This window comes from Cyprinodon tularosa, unplaced genomic scaffold, assembly GCF_016077235.1.
Source record: "Cyprinodon tularosa strain WSP-4 unplaced genomic scaffold, ASM1607723v1 ctg370, whole genome shotgun sequence".
In the NCBI taxonomy this organism is placed as follows: domain Eukaryota; kingdom Metazoa; phylum Chordata; class Actinopteri; order Cyprinodontiformes; family Cyprinodontidae; genus Cyprinodon; species Cyprinodon tularosa.
Window position 1 is genome coordinate 386,650 of NW_024039086.1, and position 26,527 is coordinate 413,176.

General features: G+C 38.7%; 1 protein-coding gene across 4 annotated transcripts in view; it reads right to left on the reverse strand.

The window, feature by feature from the left end:
- The window catches only part of fynb (FYN proto-oncogene, Src family tyrosine kinase b), a 98,659-nt gene extending 83,030 nt beyond the window's left edge, over positions 1 to 15,629 (reverse strand). For 2 of the 4 annotated variants that reach the window (XM_038296505.1, XM_038296506.1), the window contains exon 1: positions 15,446 to 15,627. The gene's annotated coding sequence lies outside the window, so the exon portion shown is untranslated. Of the gene's footprint in view, positions 1 to 15,445 lie in introns of all 4 variants that reach the window. The other 2 variants (XM_038296508.1, XM_038296507.1) reach the window with 2 other exon arrangements.
- Between the last annotated feature and the right edge of the window lie 10,898 nt (positions 15,630 to 26,527).

Here is a 26,527-nt window from a genome sequence, read left to right on the forward strand (position 1 = left end):
CCAGCCATTGACCAGCCAAGGACCAGACATGGACCAGCCATGGACCAGCCATTGACCAGCCATGGACCAGCCATTGACCAGCCAAGGACCAGCCATGGACCAGCCATTGACCAGCCATGGACCAGCCATTGACCAGCCAAGGACCAGCCATGGACCAGCCATTGACCAGCCATGGACCAGCCATTGACCAGCCAAGGACCAGCCATTGACCAGACATGGACCAGCCATGGACCAGCCATTGACCAGCCATGGACCAGCCATTGACCAGCTAAGGACCAGCCATGGAACAGCCATTGACCAGCCATGGACCAGCCATTGACCAGCCAAGGACCAGCTATGGACCAGCCATTGACCAGCCATGGACCAGCCATTGACCAGCCAAGGACCAGCCATTGACCAGACATGGACCAGCCAAGGACCAGCCATGGACCAGCCAAGGACCAGCCATGGACCAGCTAAGGACCAGACATGGACCAGCCAAGGACCAGCCATGGACCAGCTAAGGACCAGACATGGACCAGCCATGGACCAGCCAAGGATCAGCAATGGACCAGCCATTGACCAGCCATGGACCAGCCAAGGATCAGCAATGGACCAGCCAAGGACCAGCCAAGGACCAGCCATGGACCAGCCATGGACCAGCCATTGACCAGCCATGGACCAGCCATTGACCAGCCAAGGACCAGCCATTGACCAGCCATTGACCAGCCAAGGACCAGCCATGGACCAGCCAAGGACCAGCCATTGACCAGCCATGGACCAGCCATTGACCAGCCATGGACCAGCCAAGGACCAGCCAAGGACCAGCCATGGACCAGCCATGGACCAGCCATTGACCAGCCATTGACCAGCCATTGACCAGCCATGGACCAAGCCATGGACCAGCCAAGGATCAGCAATGGACCAGCCAAGGACCAGCCATGAACCAGCCAAGGATCAGCCAAGGATCAGCAATGGACCAGCCAAGGACCAGCCACTGACCAGCCAAGGACCAGCCATTGACCAGCCATGGACCAGCCAAGGACCAGCCATGGACCAGCCATGGACCAGCCAAGGACCAGCCATGGACCAGCCATGGACCAGCCATTGACCAGCCATTGACCAGCCATTGACCAGCCAAGGACCAGCCATGAACCAGCCAAGGACCAGCCATGGACCAGCCATTGACCAGCCATGGACCAGCCAAGGACCAGCCATGAACCAGCCAAGGACCAGCCATAGACCAGCCATTGACCAGCCATGGACCAGCCATTGACCAGCCATGGACAAGTCATTGACCAGCCAAGGACCAGCCATGGACCAGCCAAGGACCAGCCATGGACCAGCCAAGGATCAGCAATGGACAAGTCATTGACCAGCCAAAGACCAGTCATTGACCAGCCGATTATAACGATTATTTTTTCATTTATCGATTAATAATCAGATAGTCAAAGGTTCCTTAGAATTTTTTTTTTTTACATAACTAAACAAGGTAAAACAAAAACTTTTCCTCATGTGGAGTTCTGGATAGAACAGATTGACAGATGAAATTTTTTTTTTATCTTAAATGCTAAATTTTTGTATATTTTTTAAACAATTTTGATATAATTGGTGCTCTAAGTGGGTAGCTCTGTCAGCTAAAGGCCTGTTTAACAGTCTCTATACTCCAGTTAACGACTGATCGATTATTAAATTAGTTGTTGATTATTTTAGTAATCGTTTCATCATGGTTAATCTGATTAATTGTTTCAGCCCTAGTTCGGACACAGCTAAAGTCTAATTAAAACAAGCACATAAACAGCTTTCTTTATTGGTCTGAAGATTTTTATCCATTATCCTCTTTGGTTCCAGCATCTTTAAATGCTCACCTGCTTGATCAATAACCTTTAGACTCTTTTACTCTGTCCAAAATGGAGGTGGGGAGCAATGTATTGGTGCAATAGTTTCCAACCACACATCATGTAAAAAATAATCATAAACTCACATCATATAGTTACGATGGAGGCTTTGACTCCTTTAATTACCACAGTGTCAACATATGGGCCAAAAACAACAGTCCTTGAGGTATTTCTTTAAAAGAAAGAAGCAGCTCGGTTTCAAATCTGTTAAAATCCACAATTCTTCTGATCTCAAGAGTGTCCCTAGGATGAGAGCCACTCGAGACCAAAACCAGAGTGGAGTCTCAAAAAAGAAAGTTTTTAAATCGCTTAGAAATAACAGACAATGAGATCTGAAGATAAGGTTTAGCTAATGCGCAGTTAGCATGTTATGTTTTAAATCCCAAAGTAGGGTTGGGACTAAGCTCTCCCTAGCAGGAATCTAAAATCAGCTTGAGCAATGCAGAGAAAAGGGGCTGCAGTCAAACGGAGAGCAAAGTGACACGCTGAGATCAGGAAGCAGACTGCTGCAGTGGAAGGAGCGCCTGGCGTAGCGCTCATTTCAGGGGGTTAGATCAGCCTCCCTCCAGTGATGCTGCAGCAAAGCCCAGTTTTATGTGTACAACTACATAAAACACACACAGTTCTCCATTGCATGACATCCAGGCGTTGTTTGGTCAGACCGCAATGTTTATCACTCCTACTCAAAATGTGGTGAAAAACCCCACAGCAGGTTAATTATGGATACAATCTCCCTGCGCTGTAAACAAATGTGCAAAGAGGACCAAAACATTGTCACCAGTCTCCCTCCAGCCAGGATAAACAGATCATTAATAAGTAATGAAGCACAACCAGACACATTGAACAGCCCACCTGTGCTGCTGTTGTTAAATTGTCCTCTGATCCATCCCCATATCCCCATAACACTGAGATTGTTTATATAAAGTCTGTAATTATTAAACAGAAATAACCGCAACATCTACAGATGACATGTGGATTAATCCTGTACATGATGGGTGATCCCCGCCCTCCCAGTTAATGATTTAAAACATTTCAGGAGGACTATGATTAAAATTCTTTGAGGCTTGAAGTCAAGTGGAAAATATGGCAGCTATGTTTGAGTCTGACATGAGTTTATACAGACACGCCTTAACCTCTTATTACTTGGTTACTGCTATGCCTAAAAGTCTGCACAAACATGGACATGAAGGGCATCAAGGTTTTACTTTGCATGAGTTACTCTAACCATTTAGATATTTATCTTAGAACGTTTATTGGATAAAACTTTAATTATTTGTAAAGAAGAATGTGAAGCCAGATGGCCCCAGGCTAGCTAACCCAGGCTAGCTAACCCAGACTAGCTAGTGGCCAACTTACTCAGGGAAGCTGAGCAGCTAGCAAGCTAGCTGAATCAGGGTAGTTTACTGGGGGGTAGCTAACCCAAGCTGGACAACCCAGGGTAGCTATCCCAGCTAGACAACCCAGGTTAGCTATCCTATACTAGCTAAATCAGGGTAGTTTACCCCGGCCAACCAACCCAGGGTAGTTTACACTTGCTAGACAACCGAGGTTAGCTAACCAAGACTAGCTGAATTGGGGTAGTTTACCCCGGCTAGCCAACCCAGGTTAGCTAACCCAGACTAGCTAATGGCCAACTTACTTAGGGAAGCTGACCAGGATAGCAAACTTAGGATAGCTTGCCTAGGCTAGCCAACCCAAGGCAGCTAGCTCAGGCTAGCTAGCCCAGAAAACCCAGTGTAGCTAAACAAGTCTAGCTGAATCAAGGTAGCTAACCCAGACTAGCTAGCTTACTCTTTACTTTTACAAATCTTTACTCTTTTGGTTGGAACATGGGCCAGATTCTTTCTGTCTAACTCAACTAGCTTCTGTCTTTAGTTTCTTCATATATTGGCTGTTTTTAGGGATGACGGTGGTTTTTAGACACATAAGCATCTGTAAACCTCGGCTAAGTTTGACAACTGATGTTTATTGCCATCTAGAAGCCTATTATTTTCACCCTGGAGGAGAAAAAAACATACAAAAGCATCTGCTGGTGCTGTGATAGAATCATTTAAAACTCTGATCTTTATGGATTTAAAGTTTTCTTTTATGTATCTAAGCCAAGCAGCTGGGTTTAGAAGATGCGGTAGCTTTCATCTCTGCCCCCTTTTCCAGCAGTAGAATATAAATAATTTTTAAAAATCTTATGCAAAAGAGCAAATACATGTCAAACTCATGTTATAATTTTTTTCCATCATAAGCCCTGAAGCTCATTATGGGTTATTCCCTCTGAGTGCTTCATGCTGCTACAGTGGAACATTCATAGCTGGTGCTTTAAAGGGCTAATTTCAGACAGTGAAGGGCAGAGGGGGTGTCCAGATATGGAGGTGGAGCTTTTTATTCTACTGGGACCTTCCGAGTGGAAAGTCAGCAAAAATGTATTTAAAGCCAAGAAACTTGGACCACAAAATCACCGGGCCGCTGTAATTATAGTTCCCACACAAAGACGGGGGCTTCACCTGCAGGTCCAGCAGCTCACTTTGTCGCGTTCATCTGAATCAGATGCAGAGAAGAAGCAAAGAAACGCAGCGGCACATTATCACAAGTGAGGAAAGTTATTATGTAATGATCTCATCAGCTGATGAGAAGCTAGACAGCAACAGAGAGAGAGCTCAATCCCCCCCAAACACAAAGAGCCACAGCTTCTGTTAGTCTTTCTACAGACTCAGAGTAAGGCTATTTTCAACACAGCAGGAAACCATAGGCACAAATATACTGCATTGTAAGAGACATAACTAGTCTCACCACCTGAGATCGACTAAATCTTTCTAGCTTCCTGGTATAGCTACATTTACCAAAGCTAGCCTTAACTACCTTTTCATGACTTCTTTCAAACCATCCCTTTAAAGTCAATTCAATTCAGTTTACCTATATAGCACCAATTCACAACACTTCATCTCAAAGAACTTTATAGAGACAATTCAACCGGATCATACAGCCAGATTGATTCAAAGTTTTGTAACGAAAACCAGTTGATTGCATCGACTCATTGACTCAAAGGCAATCCCTCACACCAAGCATGCTTGAAGCGAAAGTGGAGAGGAAAGACTCCTTTTTAACAGGAAGGAGGTTTCTTCAGTCAAACAACAGCAATTCAAAACATCTGAGTTAGTTGGTGGCCCACGTTGGGTGTTTTTAAAAGCAACAGTTCAAACACTGAAAAATGCAAACCATTAAATATAATTTGTGGATTTACCCTTGATATGAGCAGGTAACTGAAATAAATTAACAATGAAATCAGATTATATAAGTTTTAAAAAAGAAAAAAAGAACTAATTATCTTATTTTTAGGCCAAACACCATTATTCCACTGGCACATATTCTTGTTTATCTACTTAAATTAATGGCAAATACAATTATTTTATGAAAATTTTACTCATATTTATGTCAGTTTTTGCAGTGTAACGTAGCATCATAAAGCCAGCGAAAGAACTGGGATTTGAGGGGTCTGGTTCATCCTAGGGTACAATCTTCAGATGCTTGAGATTCATGGAGGGAATTTTGTTTCACTACTGATGCAAAAGAAGAAGACATTTTGAAAAATAGAAATTTGAAGAACCAGAAAATGCATTAAAGGCAAAGTGAATCATTTTGACAAATTTTTTAAAAGACCCACCCTTTCCACTTAAAAAAAAGAGCCTACACAAGCCCATTTCTCCTGGTTCAAGCTCTGGGTAAAAGTTGCTGTTTGCATTGTATATATAAGCGTACTTTCCAAAAGAAGATCTGCACTTTTTCCACTATGTCAGACTCACCTCTGGTTAGTGAAAATGGGGATGAGCACATAGGATGGCCTTACGTAAACATATCACCAGAATGACTGACAATTAGGAGGACCAATTATTTTGACGATCCATCCTTAAAAAGAACATCCTCCACTATACCTTTAAAATAAAGAAAAATGCATTTCAGAAACGCAGATATTTCAGAAATATCTTTTGGCCTCTAAACATAGCCGCGACCAACAGGTTGTGAGCCGCTGAAAAACAAATTAGCATTACTCTTGGATGACAAAAATAGGCTTTAAAATCATTGACATCAACTGTTTTTTACTTCCTGTGTGTTATAAGCCTGCATTCTGCCCTGCCCTTTAGAGTATACCAGAAAATCAGGAAGTGTTGCAAACGCTGCTAGCAAACGGTCTGCATGTCTGATTAACACGTGGAACAAACATAAACTAATCTTTAGTGGTATGGTTTAAATGCAGTTCTCCACCATGTCTGCAGAGGGCAGTATAGCCAGTTTGTTAATGATATTGATGTTAAACTTTTTACAAAATAGTTTAAAAATTGTTGTAAATATTAAAGGTAATAGCAAAAAGCTTAACTCCTCCTGACCAGTGAGTGACGCAATTTTACTCCCTTGCTCTTCTTCCATAGTTTGCGCTAGCAGCTTGCTGGGTCCAGTCATGCTTCAGCTTTGCAAATGATAACCTTACCTTAAAGATCTAAAGATTTAGTTTTTGTTCAAGTGTGAAAAAGTTCTTTATGCAGGAGGGGGGATAGTACGGAGCCCCTAAAGGGACATGGAGGAAAAAATAAACTTTTGCGAGCTCCCGCAATACTTTTGCGAGATCTCGCAAAAAATAAGCTTTTGCGAGATCCCGCAATACTTCTGCGAGATCTCGCAAAAGTTTATTTTTTCCCTCCATGTCCCTTTTAGGGGCTCCGTAGGATTGCATGCTGACCTAGTCTCTCTTCATTCGTATAATGTCGTGGTTGTAGCTGACACATTGCGGGATCTCGCAAAAGTTATTTTTTCCCCCTCCATGTCCCTTTAGGGGCTCCGTAGGATGGTTCCCTACTGTGTGTTGGGATTTTTGTAAAGTATAAATGAATGTACTAAGCTTTGGTCAGTCAGAGCCCTATCTCTGTGTCTAAGAACGTCAAATAAATTTGAACCTTTTATCTTGAAAGAAATGCCTCTGCTTCAGCTTCCATACTTCACAACCTGCACAGCTTTCTCATTCTCTCCACCTCAGACCCACAATATAAAACACTCTCATTCTCCTCTTTTTGAATCCGTCTGCATTAAAATCTTCTTTCTGTTATACTTTCCTGCAGAATAATTAACAATAAACTGCATTTTTCACAGAGCTGTTTGCTGTAGTGACCACTAGGTCCAGAAGGTGATCCATTAACTCTCCCTCTGCTTTCATTTGTCCCTGTTCTGCTGTGAAGGAGCAGTAATCACAGCCTTGTAGAGCTCAGCCTCTGGAACAGGTCTCAGTAACCCAGCCTTAGCTCTGCTCTACCTCAGCAGCGCTGCAAACTTCTAGATAAACTTCTATTAAAAAGACTTCCTGAGCGGCAAGGTTTTAAAAATAGAACAAGGCGCTCCAGTGCACAGCTGAACTCCTTAATACAGGCCAAAAGACTTGAGAGCAAAATGGAATTGGAGCGATTAAAGGAAAAAAAAAGGAGATTAAAAATGGAAAAGTGTTGGGCAGGGTATGAGAGGGAGCTCTGCTGGCCGGGAATCCTTTCAGGGCAGATGAAGCCGCCATCTAAAGGGCATTGAGTGGCTGGGTATTTAGAGCATGTAGTAAACAACCAGAAAGGCCAGCGGTGGCAGGTGCAAGTGAGGCGCTGATGATGTAAAAACAAACAAACTTCTAATTGAAAAACATCAGATAAATTGATGCCTTCAACCAGAGAAATGAGCCTCTCCTGTAATCTGAGCCAGTTTTCTACCTAAGAATGGGGTCAGAGATGATGACCATGTGATGCGCGTCTCTCCAACAGCTCGCATTCATCCCCGGCTCCCTGTGTACTCATCTGTGAGCGGAGCAGGACTCAGCAGGAGGAGAGAAGAAGTGCGTGTTTGTCTTTCTCCACTGTAAGCGACACACAAAGAACAGCGTTGTTCTGGTCTGCCTCTGACCCCCCCCCCCCAAAGGTTCAGGGGTGACGCTGAGCAGCACAGAGGAGCCGCTGACCCGACCGCCGCGTTGTTACGACATCACCTCCCTGATGCTCGTCAGGAAAACTAATTTTGCTCTTCGAGAACGAGTTCAGCAGAAAACCACATGTGGAGTAGTCATCTATGAAAGCATGCTTTGATGTGGAGATGATCTTATTCTGAGGAAAGCGGGGATCTGAGATTACCCGGCTGGTTAAAGCATCACACTGAGACGGGCTGAAGATGAACCTTTAAAACTGCGCTGTGAACAGCTGATTTTATTTCCTTTTCCTCATCTTTTATCTTTGATTAAAATGAAAAAAAAACATGTTCTTAATGCACCACTTTAAGAAGAGGAAATCACAAGGCGATCACATTGTTGGAGGCGAACATTAGCAGCTCTGTTTGAAGCTGGCCTCTTAAAGGGACGCAGCAGACATGAGAGGAGCCTGCTCCGGTCGAGAGAGACTTGAATTCAACGTTTGGGATGAGAATCAGACCATTATGGGAGGCAGAAAGCCTCCAGATGCACACTGGCCTGAACAAAGCCATCCCTGCAGCGAAGCATGGTGGTGGCAGCAGCATGCTGGTATCCTATCAGATTAAAAATGTAATCTAGGAAAAACACTTTGGTATGGCAGAGTATTAGGGCCAGGCTAGAGATTTTTTTTTTATTTCAAGATAAAGTTGTAACTTTACGAGAATAAAGTCGCAATGAGAACAGTCATAAAATTACGAGAATGACTTTGTCACAATACGAGAATAAAATCATAACAAGTCATAAAACTACGAAAATAAAGTCGTAAAATTATGAGAATACAGTGATAAAATTATGAGAATAAAGTCGTAAAATTACGAGAATAAAGTTGTAACATTACGAGAATAAAGTTGTAACATTACCAGAATAAAGTTGTAACATTACCAGAATAAAGTTGTAACATTACCAGAATAGAGTCATAAAATTATGAGAATAAAGTTGTAACATTACCAGAATAAAGTTGTAACATTACCAGAATAGAGTCATAAAATTATGAGAATAAAGTTGCAATAATATTAAGACTTTATTCTCATAATGTTCTGACATTATTCTCATAACTTTACGACTATTCTCGTAATTCTATGACTTTATTCTTGTAGTATTACAACTTAAATCTCGAAAAAAAAAAAAAAAAAAAAAAAAAAATCTGTAGGCTGGTCCTAATACCCCGTCGTACTTTGAAGACCGTCTTAAAGGGGAACCCCGGTTTTTTTTTTTACATTATTGATTTTACATTATTACATCATGTTCTACTCACCTCACCCATATGAGTTTTGTGTCATTTGGAGCTGTTCTGAAGATATTCCGTTAGGTTATATCTAGGGATGCACGATATAATCGGCCCCCTATCGGTATCGGCCTGTATCGGCCTTAAAACTGAATATCAGACATCGGCCACCCCACCGATATTTAAGCCGATATTTGATCAGCTTCTGAGTTTCTAAAGTCTAAAAAAAAAAAAACAAAAACAAAAAAAACTTCTTCTTCTTCCTCAGAAACGTCTTTTTTACAGACTTAAAAACTTCTAAAGACGAGGGAAAAATATTGATACATTAAAATATCCCAATATCTTCATATGCTGATATATTGCCATTTAAAAACACCATATCAATCTCTTTTACTAATGAAATATTACTATATGTCATCGTTATGCTACGAAATCCCCCGAAAATTCACGAAATTTTGCCATATTTTTATATGTTGATATATTGACGCGGTATCGATCTATTTTACTAACAAAATCTCACAAGAATTTGCTAAATATCACGAGAGTTTGAAATGGAACAATGAAATTTGAAAGTAAAATAGATCGATACCGCGTTTTTAAAAATCAATTTGATATCAGCATATGAAAATATATTTGAGTATATTATTTTTCTAAGTGTCAGAAATGTATAATAAAACTGCTATTTTCAATGACTACTTATTTTTGTCCAGCTTTAACATCAGTATCGATATCGATTATCGGTTACATGAGTTTTAAAATATCGGCATATCGGATATCGGCCAAAATCCCAATATCGTGCATCCCTAGTTATATCCAATTAACGTCTTCCTATGGGCAACGACTTGAAGGCACAAACTGAACTGTTCATAATTTATTCTTTATGGTACGCCAGCATTCAGAACATGTAGGCCAATCACTGTCCCCCAGGCATCGACGGTTATATTTTTTATATTTATATCTTTTAAAAACAAAGCAGCGCGTGTATGACGTCATCCACGCGCCGGCTACCGTTCATTCATCCTGTCCTTTGAGCTGCTGCTAGTTTTCCTCACATGCCTGGAAGATGTCTAGTGCTACTACCACAGATGATCTCGCTCTTACTTGGATATAACCTAACGGAATATCTTCAGAACGGCTCCAAATGACACAAAACTCATATGGGTGATGATCTGGGTAGATCTCCAGTTAGAGAGACCGTTAGCTGCTTATTAATGGCGTATGGAGAGAACTATGTTCCATTATTGTTGCAAGTGAGGAACACATTTTGGAAAATTCAATTTGAAAATCCAGAAATTAAACTTTTTTAATTACGTTTTTGAGAGTATGCTGATGAAGATTCTCAGTCATCCAGGTCATAGTCATTCAAAAAAGTAAAAAAAAAAAACAATCCGCTGGACTTTGTTTATAAGTTTGAAGATGTTTCGCTTCCCATCCAGGAAGCTTTTTCAATAGAAAATGTCAGCAAACTCAACGCTATTTCTGACATTTTGAATTGAAAAAGCTTCTTGGATGTGAGGCGAAACATCTTCATTTGTCTTCATTGTTTTTTTTTTTACTTTTTTGGCAGTTTTTGTGTCATTTTGCTGTTTTCTCAGATTGTGCTATTTTTAAGCTTTCTATTTATTTTTATATATATATTTTTTTTCTTTTCTACATTTTTTTTAATCTACAATTTTATAGTTTATAGTAGCTGCACCCATGTCCTGAATTCCTCGCTCTCCAGCCATGTTGTTGAAATTTGCAGTTTCCTATTCTCTAGCTTTTTCTCCTCCTCAAGCTTCTTTTCGGAACATACAGCTCTACGATCACACGCGGAACCAGTTCTATCTGATATCGGAGGAAATTGTTTCTATACATTTCTTTTTAAATAAAGCATTTTAAATGCCACAACAAACACATTTAATAAATTTCAATGCCAATTAAGGCCTTAATTAAAAAAATAATTATTTAATGACTTTTAATGATTATTAATGACCCTGTATAAAGTAAAACTACGAGTTTTACAGATTATTTTCTCTTCTGGGGGCGGGCTCAACCAGAAAAACTGAAATCAGAAGAAAATCTGCAAAATATTATTTTAAGAACTTAACATTTGAATAAATAATAAAGTTGAATAAAAAAAACACAAAAAATACATTTTAAAGTAAATAATTTGACAAACAGAATCTGAGAGAAGAGCAGAATTACTCTCAATGCCTTTTTTTAACTAAACATTTTGCATTTCAAACAAAAGTTTCATTTGTGGGTTAATTTTCTTTTCAAATATCAATTAAAAAAATGTGTTCTTTGATTTCAGAAATAATGGAACAAAATTCACTCCATAGAACATGCTAGGATACATGAATCCCTCATGCTGTCGGTGGTTATTGGGCGTTTTTGACATTTTTCTCAGCCTATTGATTCCTCCAGTACTGGTTATCAGGTTCTGCTGTGTTTTATAATCCAAACACTCAGCCTGTCTTAATTCAAGGTGCTTATTGTTCCATTCATCCCTGCTATGAAGTTATTCAGATTATTCCCTGCTGCTCATCTTCTCTAAAAACAAATGAAGATGATCCAGCTCTTCTTCATTGGTTTCATTTTTAAATCTACATCCTCTAAAAATTAGAAAATCATAAATTCATCAACCAACAGCATCTGTTTCACTGCACTTTTAGAAGCATTAATACTCTTCAGGTTAAAACGGACACTACTGCCTGCAGCAGTTGTTTTTCTCCTTTGTCATGACTGGAATCTGCAAAGTCAGAGCTTATGGAGCATCATTATGGGCCAGGATCAGTGCACCTCTACAGACATAACAAGAACTTTTATTCTGCATAAAAAATAAATCATAAAATAATGATGTATCCTCACAGAAATGCCTTTTAACACTTTACAAAACCTGAGAAGTGATGCAAGAGATGATCGATGTCTACAGATCTAAAGCAGCTAACCTACATCCTTCCACACATGAATCTACTGCACTGATAGTTGCAGCACCTGCAGCTGTAAACCACAGCCTCCTTGCTCTTTCTCTGAGAGGAGTCAAACAGCTAACAAACTCAGAGCTAACAAAGCAGCTACTTTATCTACAAACATCTTCTGTGATCCAGACCTGCTCAGGTTTAATCAGCTGAAACCACAGACGGAAAACATCCCTTCTGACTTAGTTTCTTTTACCTTTTTAAAGCTAAATGGAAACCAGACCCCTCCCCCTGCTCTGTGCTGGGCCTTTAATGGAAACCCCCGAATGGCTCGAAGCTGTGGAGCTCAGAGCTTCACCCACAGCGCAGCACCTTGGCTTCAAAGTGAACACCGTGTACTGTAAAGCAAGGGGGAGGAGGGTGATGATGAGGGGGGGGGGGGGGGGGGGGGGGGGGGGGGTTGAAGCTGAAATATTTTAGCTAGGGTTAAAATACCTAAAGTATTCAAAATTAAATTAAAATCATGTTAAATATGGGATTTAGTTTATTACATGTTTATAAATACATGAGTTTAATACATGGAATAAACTCCTTTAGCTGTTCGGTGCCAAAAATAGTAAAACCTTAAAGAGGAGCACTCTGAAATTAGCCCAATGATCAGCTAAATGTGCCTTTGTTGTTAGCTTTACATTGTTCATTTTCAGTTTGCTTGGTTAACAAAGGTTTGTTTTAAACTGAGACTTCTGTAGCATTTTTAAATCAGTGTTACACTTTTATCATGGACAAAATGGACAAAATTGTTAGCATCTTTCATTTGATTAAAGAAAAAACCCAAATGGTGACAGAAATAACTTGAATCTGACAGAAATAGAATGATTTTTTCTAACATCTATGCAGACCAATAGGAAAGCATCTTCCCTCCAGAGGAAAGCCCGCCCCCGGAAGTGAAGAGAAAGAGATCTGGAAAATACAATTTGAAAAGAATATTTGTAAAAAAAAAAAAAAATGTAGAAAAATCTGAAGAGAAATTTGTAAAAAAAAAAAAAAAAAAAAAGAAACAATTTTAAAAAGTAAATTAAACCACAAAGTTACAGTTTACTAAACCCTTTAAGATTAAAAGAGTTTTTATATTTTCTTTCTTTCTTTCCTGGATTGTGTTTTTTTTTTTCTTCACATTTTAATTTACTTAACATGTATTTGCTTTTAACAATAATGGAACAAAATTCTCTCCATAGTTTCCAGCAGCTGCAGGCTCCATAATCCAAACACTAGAGAAATGTTCCTAGGGCGTGTATTTAAGATTAACATAAAAACAGAAACCACCAAACTAAATGTCATCAATAAATTATAATAATACCAACACAATAAAAACAATAAATACTAATGATAAATAATAAACAGTATAATGATAACTAATGTGTTACTATGTTTTAAACACACCCCTGCTGCTGGATTCCTTTTTAACAATAAAATCATCAGTACTTGCTCTGAAAAGTTGGAGAAATACACCATGGATCCATGCAAGAGCAAAGAACTGATATAAACAAACATCTCTGTGTGTCTGAGCAACAAAACAGCAGAAATAAGCCCAACCAGGATCCCAGATGTTCTACAAACTGCAATTAAATAGCAGATCCTTCTCTGCCTCATCAAAAAGTTCCTGTTTCAGGGTTTAGCAGCAAAGCTGGTAGAACTTAGAGCCAAAGACGTGGAGAATCCATCTAACTGGTCAAATAGTTTGAAACCTGGAACTATTAGATTATTAACCAATCAAAAATGCCTTATAGAGTGACTGTGATTGGAACTACAGCACAAAAAAACAACAAAGAAAAGAAAATCCACACAGTGAGCCAGATCTCCCCCCATATTTATTTACTTTAATGCAATTGTATCATGTTAGCAAGTAGGGTTGTCAAAAGTATCGATACTCAAAAAAGTATCGATACTGAAATGTTGTATCCGAATACAATACTCATTTTCAAAAGTATCGAGTACCAGTCGCACCTAAACAGTCATTCATCTAAAGTGCAGAATAGAAGAAAATGCACTTTCTGAACACTGTGTGATTGAATAATTCTGTGCACTTTTCAGTTTCAGACTTTTTTTGTAACAGTTGCAGCTGCTGAGAATTATTTTTGTTTCTTAACCGGTTTGGCTAGTGTAATTGTTATGTGTGCAAAGCATAGCCAAGTAAGGAAAACTTAATTTTAATTTTGTAAGTTTTTTATCAAGCTTGCTAAATACTGTGCACAGCAAACAACCTCAAAATGTTGTTCTTATTGTTTATTGTATTTATTTATTTATTGTATTTTAATTATTTATCAAAATATTTCTGTTGAAATTTTATCCTTATGGTATCGAAAATGGTATCGAGTATCGAATATTTTCCTTAGTATTGGTATCGAGTTGAAAAGTTTAGTATCGTGACAACCCTATTAGCAGGGTAGGACACAAAACTATTGTGTTAAAGTAGGTAAATATCATTAAGTTTTGTTTATAGATGTTGGAGATCAGCCTGTTTTTCAGTGTAGTCCTGTTTCTCTGACTGTGACTGGCTGGATGTGCTCTCTTCATCCTCTGACATGGGAGCTAGCTCAGAGCTCGTCTGCCTGGCTGTGTGTTTCCTGGACGGGGCCGCCTTTTACAGCTGCTTTTTGTGTCTCTGCTTCTGTCTCCTTGAACCCCAGTCGGCCTCAGCAGATGGCCGCTCACACTGAGCCTGGTTCTGCTGGAGGTTTCTTCCTGTTAAAAGGGAGTTTTTCCTCTCCACTGTCGCTACAAGCATGCTTAGTGTGAGGGATTGCCTTGAGTCAATGAGTCAATGTAATCAACTGGTTTTCTTAAGATACAACACTTTAAATCAATCTGACTGGATGATCTGGTTGAACTGTAAAGTGCCTAAAGATGACATGTGTTGTTAATTGTAGCTATAGCATTAGTAAATACTAAAAGCGGTTGCATATTTTTTTTTCAGTGTACCCTGACTTTTGATGCTGCACGGCATCAGTGAGCTGAGCAGAATCCCCCTGCAGCATCACACCAAAACAACGAGGATGTGTCCTTCATCTGACTCCACTGAGCATCACTGTGTGATGGGAGGAAAGCCATGGAGGGAGGGGGGGATAAATAAGAGGATTAAAATGCGTCATGGCTTTAGGGAGCTGTGGATGTGAGGAGAACCCCCCCCTCTAAGCAAGGAGAACCCAGCAGCAGCTTCATTAGCTTCCTCCCAGAGAGGATGGGAGCTGCTGGAACATCAGGGCATCATGTTCAAAACAGGAAAAGAAAAGAAACCAACTAAAATCAGGACGACGCCTCAGTTCCACCGCCTAACCTGATGGAGGCGAACAGCGTCAGAGACACGGTGATAACCAGAGAGACTGACTGGATAAGAAAGGAATCCCAGCCGTTCACTGGAGGCAGCACAGAGGAGGAGGAGGATGAAAAAACAGCCGCTTACCGGTTAAAAAACTCCCCTAATGACCCACAGCGCCGCTCTCCATGGCTGCAGGGGATCAAAGTGTCGCTGAAGCGGGCTGGGCGGCTGCGGTGGCCCCGGTGTCCTGTCGCCCTGCTGCTCCTTCGTAGCCGCTGAGTGTGATGGCGAGAGATCCGCAGGGCCACAATGAGACTGACGGTGCCTTCACGGGCTGTCGGAAAATTGAAGACATACATCGATCGGGAAAACTAATATAGGATTCAGATTTTTTTTAAGAGCAGAAACACTAACTTATCAGTATAACACCGTGGAGTTGTGTTTTATGTTGTAAAAAAAGTACAATAAATCTGTTTGCAATAGTGATATTTTAATAAAGCTTACCTTTTTTAAATCTATGCCTCGTAAGTGTAAATCCCCCCCTGTAACTAGAGAGATGCTAATTAAATACACATCTTTCCAAATATATTTAACGACTATATATCCAATTAGTTTTTGAATACTAATTTATTAGAGTTTGGTTGAGTTATTAGCTGACCCCCGCAAGGGTGTTTGAAAAACACACGATCCATAGAACTCCACGGCGGAGTAGTGACGTTTGAGTGACAGCGATCCTGACCAATCATTGCGCAGGCACTGGTTTAAAGGGAATCGGCTAGAAAAGTGGACGTTAATGTACACATTTTTATAACACTGGGTAATCTATAATAACTTTATCCATAAGCAGGAGATAAAATTATTCAGCAGTTGAAAAGTTTGTGTTGTTATTGGATCTCTAAGTGAGTTTATGGTGCCGAATGGAAACGTTTATTTTACTACATGCTGTAGTAAGCAGCTGTTTGAACCGTTGTTGGTTCTAACGTTAGGACGCCATCTCGTGTCTACTTTTAGCAATGCACTTTTGTGCTGCTTTTTAGCAGCAAGCTGGGATCAAAATATCCGTGACCTTTGCCCCTGCTACAGTCTGGACCAGCTGTACCATATTTAAAAATAAATAAATACAGAAATAATAGAATGCTCAATAAATAAATAAGCTAAAAATTAGTTGCCCTCATAATAAAATAAACAAATAAAGGAGGGAGAAATTAAATTATATATAGTGAGATATGAATGTGTGTACTGAGACATGTGTGCTGAAAAATGTGTGCTGAGACACATTTAATATTAATATAATATTATAAGCTTTCCGATGGCATTTTTTATCAAAAACATAATTAGTGTGCACAAGGAATAGTTGTATTAACCATATATGTAAACAGAGTTTCATGGGGCCCCCAGGAACTTGGGGCCCTAGACAGCTGCCTAGTATTGCCTAATGGCAAATCCCCCCTAGTATATCTCTTTAGATTATCCCTTTAGTTCTGTATGAAAAATAATCTTTAAACTACCTCAACAGGCGTGTATCCCTTTAGTCATGTACAAAAAAACGATTTAATTACGTAGTTTTTGGTGATTTTTGAAGCATATGGCGATATATATATATTTGTAAATGACTACCGTTTAGGTTTAAAGTCTATTTGTCATACCAAACTAAAGGGATAAATTTATACCTAACGTCTTACATATTGACTATGGGTATGCTGGTCTGATGGGGTATGATCTTCTGCTTTCTTGGTCTGCTACTTTTTACTTTTACTTGTAAATATGATAAAGTATAAATATGTTGACTTTATATTTTTTCTTCTGATAATAGGCAGGTAAAGGATCTAGTCAATAGGTGGATTAATGATTTTTACAATTACTAACTTTTGGCGCCATCTTCTGGTATCATTTGGAACAGCACCCAACTTCTAACATCATTTATATATATATATATATATATATATATATATATATATATATATATATATATATATATATATATATATATATATATATATATATATATATATATATATATATATATATATATATATATATATATATATATATATATATATATATATATATATATATATATATATATGCCAAAAGGAAAAAAATAAATAAATAAAAATGTTTAAGAATTGTATGCTTTTACGCACACACATTGTGTTATTATTGCGATATCAAAGTTAATATTATAAAGATTTCCTTGATTTCCCTTGGCCCAGCAGTGGGGTGGTGTTCTAGCATTAATGCCTCTCTGTGTCTGACCCTCTGCTAACTTCAGGGCCATCTGCTTGGTAATGTCTCTGTATCAGTTGGTCAGCGATGACAGACACATTTACCTTTTGACAGCTTCCATAGTTCATAAGCTAAAGCTGTTCCTAAATGGTGTGGTTAAAATATATAATCTGTCATGTGTTATCCTGGTAACCGTGAGATGTTTTACAGATTTTGTTGCAAGAGGAGGTGCCTGCTGCCCTTTGAGCTCTTTTAAAATCTTTCCTACTGATTGTTTTAAGAAGTCGGAGTCAGAAGATTCACATTTTAGGTGCCAAGGTCAGCTATGGAGGAATGTTGATAACAGACTGCTTTATGGTAAAAACAACTTGCTATCTCCAGGAAGCTTTCACCCTCCGCCATGTTACTGTATATAAAATAGGCTGCATGTCTCCCTTCAATGTTTTGCCTCTGTGAGAGCTTAAAGCCTTAAACATGATTGTGCCGTTAAAATAAATGTACATAGAATGACCTTTGTCTGTTTTTACTAAAAAATAAAGATTCCAAAACATTGACAATGAAGGACGATTATTGCCAGCATGTAGGCAGGGTGTTTGGGAGCAAAGTACCTTTATATATCTCAACATTTTAGTCACATTGCCACCACAGATTTAGATGGGATGTTATGTGGTGGAAGTAATGGTGATACAGATGGGGCGTGCTTTGGTGGCGCAGTGGATGGCCGCTCACACTGAGCCTGGTTCTGCTGGAGGTTTCTTCCTGTTAAAAGGGAGTTTTTCCTCTCCACTGTCGCTACAAGCATGCTTGGTGTGAGGGATTGCATTCGGGTCAATGGATCGATGCAATCAGCTGGTTTTCCTTAGATAGAAAACTTTGAACCAATCTGACTAGATGATGGTGAACTGTAAAGTGCCTTGAGGTGACGTGTTGTGAATTGGTGCTATAAAATAAACTGAAATATTCAGGATCTCCTTCTTTGGTCTTGATCTAGACCATAAAAGCCATTTTTGGGAGGGTAGGAATGTAAACTGACTTTTTTGCTTAGCTCTATCTTTAGCACAACAGAAAGGTGGAGCATTTACAGCTCTATTGTCCCCTCACTTGTGTACTGGTCCCCAACATATTTATACTGCTCCACCTGAGGCAGGACCTCTTCTCCAACCTGAAGGAGAAAAACATCCTTTTTCCAGTCAAAGTTTGCCACTTTGCACTAGGCTGCAACCCGCCCCAGGAAATGCTAAAGGACTAAGAAACTGTGAGGAACATTTAGCCACTGGTTTCCACCAATGAAAAAAAAAAAAAGATCTAGAAATACGTAAACATTTCTTAAATTAAGTGTATTCACCCTTAATTTGAGCCAAAGGAAAGGAGTATTTTTACTCTTAAAATAAGATAATTAGATAATATGTACTAGAAACAAGACGATGCAATTGTTTTTTCTTATTTTAAATTCAAATTGCCTTGTTCCATTGGTGAAATGTCACTTTTACTTCCTAAACCAAAAAACAAATGCACTTCTTTTGAGAAAAAAAAATGACTCATCTACATTTGGATTTTTTCCAGTGCATCCATTCTTTCGGGTGTGCTGCTACAAGGAAACACCTAAAACACCTAAAATAAGCAGGGCAGGGATCTCAGAGTAGCAGGGTTGGGAACCACTGAATTAAGGTTTTGGTAGAACAGTTTGAATTATATAACATGCAGGGATGGGCACTATTTCTAACACAAGTATTAGAAAAAAAATGTATTTCAAATTTGTTTACATGGTCAGTTCTCCTTACCTTTATCACTGCTGCACTTTAAAAAAATGAAAAATGTCTTGAGAGTTGTACTTAATGACATTTTTTCCAGATAGTTTACAAGTAAAGGGATAGAAGAAAAAGGCTATTAGATTGCAGTATTTTGAAAATACAAAAATATAGTATTTTATTTTAATACATTTATGTCTGCTGTATTTTGTAGTTTATTTTGATACATTTTTAATGTGAGTATTTGGTATTTTATTTGGAAATACATTTTGATGTATTAGTGTCTATTTCTCTCCATTTTCTCTCCTTTGCCTCGGTGTTTACACTGGAAAAATAATCTAGAAATAAGTAAAAATGTCTTAAATTGAGTGTATTTACCCTTAATTTGAGTAGGTAAATGAAATAGTTTGCCAATGGAATTAGTATTTTTATTCTTAAAATGAGATAATTAGACAATATTTACTAGAAATAAGACAATGCAATTAGGTTTTCTTCTGTAAATTGTCTTGTTCCATTGGCAAAATGTCTCTTTTACCTCAATCCAAGAACCAATGCACTTATTTTAAGAAAAATTACTTATCCAGATTGTGATTTTTTTCAGTGTAGAGGGTCGCTGGGTGATTTTTTTTTTTTAGGAAAATCCTTCATAGATTTTTAGCTTTTAAAATATACGACTTATCACCATCTTCACTTATCAAAGAGGTTCTGTTATTGTCGTTGTTCTCTTCTGCACTGCAAAAACTATCTAGAAATTACTAAAAAATTATTACATTAAGTGTATTTACCCTTAATTTGATTAGGTAAATGAGATACACTGGAAAAACCATCTAGAAATAAGTAAAAAAATTCTTAAATTAAGTGTATTTACCCTTAATTTGAGTAAGTAAATGAGATAGTTTGCCAATGGAATGAGTATTTTTTACTCTTAAAATAAGATAATTAGATACAATGCACTTGAAATAAGACAATGCAATTATGTTTTCTTATTTTAAGTGTAAATTGTCTCGTTCCATTGGCAAAATGTCTCTTTTATCTCCTCAATCCAAGAACAAATTCACGTATTTTAAGAAAAAATTGTCTTGTCTAGATTTTGATTTTTTCCAGTGTAGTTTGCCAATAGAATGAATATTTTAAAATAAGATAATGGGATAATCTGCACTTGAAATAAGACAACGCAAATTGTCTTGTTCCATTCACAAAATGTCTGTTTTACCTCCTCAATCCAAGAAAAAAATTCACTTATTTTAAGAAAAATGACTTATCTAGTATGATTTGTACCTATCTGTAGATTGTGCACTGAGTTCAGACTAAACCCAAACAAAACGTAAAACACTATGCCACTGCTGTCACGGTCTTGGTTCTGTTAAGTTCTTTTCTTTTTACTATTCAGTTTCACTATGATCCATGTTTTTCTTTGTTTTCTAGTTTTTATTGGTTTTATTCCTATTTTGTTGTGTTTTCTGGATATATTTGAGTTCTTAATTCAATTCAATTTCAATTCAATTCAGTTTATTTATATAGCGCCAAATTCACAACACATGTCATCTCAAGGCACTTTACAGTTCAACCAGATCATACAGTCAAATTGATACAAAGTTTTCTATCTAAGGAAAACCAGTTGATTGCATTGACTCATTGACTCAAATACAATCCCCCACACTAAGCATGCTTGTAGCGACAGTGGAGAGGAAAAACTCCCTTTTAACAGGAAGAAACCTCCAGCAGAACCAGGCTCAGTGTGAGCGGCCATCTGCCGAGGCCGACTGGGGTTCAAGGAGACAGAAGCAGAGATACAAAAAGCAGCTGTAAAAGGCGGCCCCGTCCAGGAAACACACAGCCAGGCAGACGAGCTCCGAGCCAGCTCCCATGCCAGAGGACGAAGAGAGCACATCCACTCAGTCACGGTCAGAGAAACAGGACCACACTGGAAAACAGGCCGATCTCCAACATCTATTAACAAGGGTGTTGATGGAAGCAGCACAGCTGATGTTTCTTTCCAGGATGACGTCACAGCCAAACAGGAACAGACGAGGCAAAGCTACTCTGAGGAAAAGCAGAGAGAGCAGAAGGTTAGAGATTGAACTAACAGATTCTGCAGAATAGGAGAACAGAGAGAGAATGAAGCAGAATGATGAAATGGGGGTCCCTATGTCCTCCAAAAGTCTAAGCCTATAGCAGCATAACTATAGAGATAGATCAGGATAACCTGAGCCACCCTAACTATAAGCTTTATCAAAAATGAAAGTTTTAAGCCTAGCCTTAAAAGTAGACAGGGTGTCTGCCTCACGGACTAAAACTGGTAGTTGGTTCCACAGGAGAGGAGCCTGATAACTAAAAGATCTGCCTCCCATTCTACTTTTAGAAATTCTAGGAACCACTAGTAAACCTGCAGATTGAGAGCGAAGTGCTCTGTTAGGAACATAAGGAACAATCAGATCTCTGATATAAGATGGAGCTTGGCCATTTAAGGCTTTATATGTGAGAAGGAGGATTTTAAATTCTATTCTTGATTTAACAGGAAGCCAATGAAGAGAAGCCAGGATATGAGAGATATGATCTCTCTTTTTCATTTTCATTAGAACTCTGGCTGCAGCATTTTGGATCAGCTGAAGGCTTTTAACTACAGTTTGTGGACTTCCTGATAGTAAAGAATTACAATAGTCCAGCCTTGAAGTAACAAATGCATGGACTAGTTTCTCAGCATCACCCCTGGACAGGATATTTCTAATTTTTGCAATGTTCCTCAGATGAAAGAAGGAAATTCTAGAAACCTCTTTGATATGGGATTTAAATGACAGGTCCTGATCAAAAATAACACCAAGATTTTTTACTTTATTATCTGAAATCAGTTTAATCCCATCCAAATGAAGTGACTGGCTAATCAGTTTCTTTTTCAGAGACTCTGGTCCAAAGACTATAACTTCTGTTTTGTCTGCATTCAGAAGCAGAAAGTTAAGAGTCATCCAGGTTTTTATGTCTTCAAGACATGCCTGTAATCTATGTAATGGGTTAGCTTCATCTGGATTTATAGACAGATATAGCTGGGTATCATCAGCATAACAGTGGAAATTAATCCCATGCTGTCTAATAATTCTACCAATTGGGAGCATGTATAAAGTAAAGAGAATTGGTCCTAGCACTGATCCCTGTGGTACTCCACAGGTAACCTTTGAGCGTGTTGAAGATCTATCATTAACATGAACAAACTGAATTCGATCAGATAGATAAGATTTAAACCAGTCTAGTGCTGTTCCTTTAATTCCAACAAAATATTCAAGTCTTTCTAAAAGAATATTATGGTCAACTGTATCAAATGCAGCACTAAGATCCAACAGACGAGCACAGATACAAGTCCATTATCTGAGGCCATGAGAATATCATTAGTGACTTTCACCAGAGCTGTTTCAGTGCTATGATGAGCTCTAAAGCCAGACTGAAACTCTTCAAAAAGTTCATTATGGTGGAAGTGATCGCAGACTTGTTTGCAACTACTTTCTCAAGAATTTTGGATAAGAAAGGAAGATTGGATATAGGTCTATAATTGACCAAGTCATCTGGGTCAAGAGACGGTTTTCTTAAGCAGAGGTTTAATTACAGCAATCTTAAAAACTTTAGGTACATATCCCTGTAACAGAGATAGATTAATCACATCTAAAATGGAAGAGGAGATCAAAGGGAATACCTCCTTAAATAACCTGGTTGGAACTGGATCTAACATACAAGTTGAAGGCTTGGATGAAGACAATAATTTTGCTAATTCAGAGAGTTCAACTGGATCAAAGCAGTCTAAACCCGGTTCAGATTCCAGGACTACCTAGTTCTTAGGTTTTCTTTGTTGCCCTCTTGTGTTGGTCTCCTTTTCCCTAGCTCCTTCTAGGGTCCTCTGTTCACACCTGATCCCAATCAGCTCATTAGTCCTGTCTTTGTTCAGTCTCCCATATATACTCTCCCTGTGCAGTTCCTTGGTGCTGGTTCCTCATTCTTTTCCCAGGTGAATTTTTCCCCATGAAGCTGTCTGTTTTTTTTTTGTTCTATGTATTTTGTTCTTTGGTTTTTGGATTCCTTCCTCAGTTGCTTGTGAGTAATTCATTCAATCTTCAAAAATCACCTCTGCCTCCTCACCTTTGCATTTGGGTCCTCAAAACCTCAACCCAATCGTGAAATCTGCAGTATCTTTCAAGGGTATCTTGGTTGCTTTTTGCTCACATAAGAACTCAGTGACACATGCATACTCTTAGAAAACCTTTATTGCATAAAATCAGTAAAACCATACAATATGTACAACATCATCTGAAAAAAACATGTGAAATTTCATAGATGTATGAATGAGATCTGAAGCATGTTTTTCAATATAAGGTATTTGGTACAGAGCTGCCAGAGAGGAAGTGAAACCATCTACCTGTGGGTGTTTCCTTAAAGACACATTTTGCTGTAGATTATCAGTGTAAACATGGAGGTGCTTCCCTCTTCCGCCTGTTTTTAACCAGGCTAATGTGAGGCAGCACAGATGCACTAACATCTGAAGCTGAACTGACTTTAAATCTGCAAATACCAGAAAAACTTTCTTCTGCAAAACAACATAATGAGCCTAAATAAAGAATATGAACTCGGGCTGATAAGCCTTAGAGGTGCTGGAGGTCTTTGCTCCCTGCAAGCCGGAAAAAGTCCTTCACAAAAGTCTGGGAAAGGTAGTTTCTTCACAAATCCAGCTTTGTTCTCAGAGTAACATCCGTGATTATGGAGGAAGGGAATGATAAAAGACTTCTCACAGTGAAATGGGAGAATAATACTGAGTTAAACTCCACTGGGTCCCTTTATGTTAATGTGAGCTCCAGACAAAATTATGGAAAAAAAGAAATTCTCGGATTGCATCAATAAATATCTTTAATTTCAACCATGTTAGAAAAATCGAAATGTGCAATCTAAAAAAAAAAGGTAGATCTAGATTCAACTCTTTCCTTTTTTTTCTTCACAACTGTTTACCTTATTGCAGGTTTGACTCTCCTCTGACATCGTATCATGTAAACTATACTGTTAAACAGAAAGCGTCTTCCTGCTCTAATCCAGAACAGAGCTGTGAGGTGAAACTGTTATCAGCAATCCCTCCCTTTTGTTTGCTCTGCAGACATGAAGGGCTTAAAACACAAAGATAATGCCAACCGGAGGGTTAGTGCTTCCCTTTTACAGACAAACATCTTCAGTCTTCCCTCGTCATCAGACACATTTCTACCAACTTGAGGATATTTGTTGTATTTACACAGAAAAATAAGACTTTTACAAAGTACAATAGCTTTCCTAACATGATGGTACCCAAATAAAACAGTACTTAAACATTAAATGATATATTCATAGCAGCTAAATAATCTCTCAAAAGCAAACACAAAAAAATCATTTTATAATTTAAAGTACACTTTTTTTTAAATGCATCAGAAACTCTAGAATAATTTTGATCTCTTTTAGGCTGGAGAGAGGCCAGATTTAATTTGAAGGTGCTCACAGTGATCGGGTTGATAATAAGGCATCTCAAATGATCACTGATAGAGAACTGCAGCAAAGAGTGGTATCTTATCAAGTCTCCATGACAACCATTGGGCTAATTTGAGACCGGGAGAATTAAAGATGAAGATGTAAAAAAGAAAGCTTGTCTCTGCTGTTAGGTCGGCTTAAGGCTCTGATTCTCATCTAAAGGCAAGGAAGAGGTTTGTCAGATTACATTAGATTATTAATTAAACTGATAACGTCTCACATTAGGGTCGCCGAGGGGTGCAAATGGCCTGTGAATCCATTGATGTGCTGCAACAAGTATTAAAACGATACTAACAACTTATAAGACGCAAGCAAAGAAACAAATCCTAGAAAGAGTAAAAACAAGTTAAAGGTAAAGAGTACAATCTTTTATGTCCGGGTGGTTCAATAATTTATTAGTCGTCGCTGTCGGGTAATAATAACATAGATGGAGTGGGAGTTACATGACCAACAGAGAGCAAAAATCAGTGATTATCTGTCAGTACGGTCAGTTAACTGAGTTCCCTATATATTCCCCGCTGTATGTGGACACATTAAGTTTTGTATGAGCTTTGAGAACAGCTGATTTTAAAAGGAGTGTGCATGAGGGGACATGGGCTCGTGCTTGTCCTTGTATGTCCAAATTTTTTTTTTTTTTAAGTGGAGATGGCGGGTCTTTTAAAAGATTCTCCACAATAACTTTATGAAAAGCTGTAAAATAGCTTCACATAATGGAAGGCCACCAGAGTGTGATCATCAACACATATGGAACGGACCAGATTCTTAACTAAAATAAAAACAGGATACCCATCCAGCAGACATTTTGAGGGATAAAAGGAAAGGCACGTTTTCCTTTTACCCTTTTTTGAACACTAAATCATTTGGAGCATCCTGTTCCAGTTTTATCTAAGAGTTAAGCCCTGAATGGATCGGTAATCGTCTCCCCTGAACAGTTTTCAGCAGCTCCAACGTGAGGGGCAAGTTTGTAGCTTTTCTTAACTTGCAGTTGTCTTTGCTGCTGGCAGCATTTTCCTTTGCATTTGTTTTTTATGTTACAGTAATTTATGTCTTTGCAGTGAGTTTATGCATTTGTTTTGTTTGCACTCTCCTGCATATCTTTTTTACAGTGTTTTTTTTTCCTTCCATGCATCCTGTGTTATTCTCATGTTTGTATTTATAGAATAAAAGAATAGTAGTCCCCTTTTATTATCCTTACATTGTCAGAAGTGCAAAGCAACAAATTAAACTCTTTGCATTTAACCCATCCCCTTGGGGAGCAGTGGGCTACCATTGTGTAGGGTTAAGCCGGGAATACACTGTGTGATAGTTTCAATCGTTGACCACAGCTACAGCTCATACCATACGACAAAACTGCAGGGTTTAAAAGATCACAGCTCACGATGTTTGTTCTCACACTGTGCGACCCGACACTCGATCTAATGCGATCTACCTGCTCACACTGTACGTCTAAAAACCATGTGAAACTCAGCTCCGCAGTGAGATGGCGCTACTCAGACTCGTCTATCCCGAAGCCCAATGAGTAGAAGAGGAACATGAAGCTCACTAGAGTGAAACGCGCTGCCTTGGTAATTTGCGTAATTTTGTGCTGAAAGCCCTAAAAAGAAAAGGAGACGACATATTTGGACAAAGACATGGCTGAGCAAACATGGCTACTACAGTCTGTCAATTTTACAGAAAGAACTCCATTTCACTAATTGCACCCCCGCCATGCTTCTGTGTAAGGTGC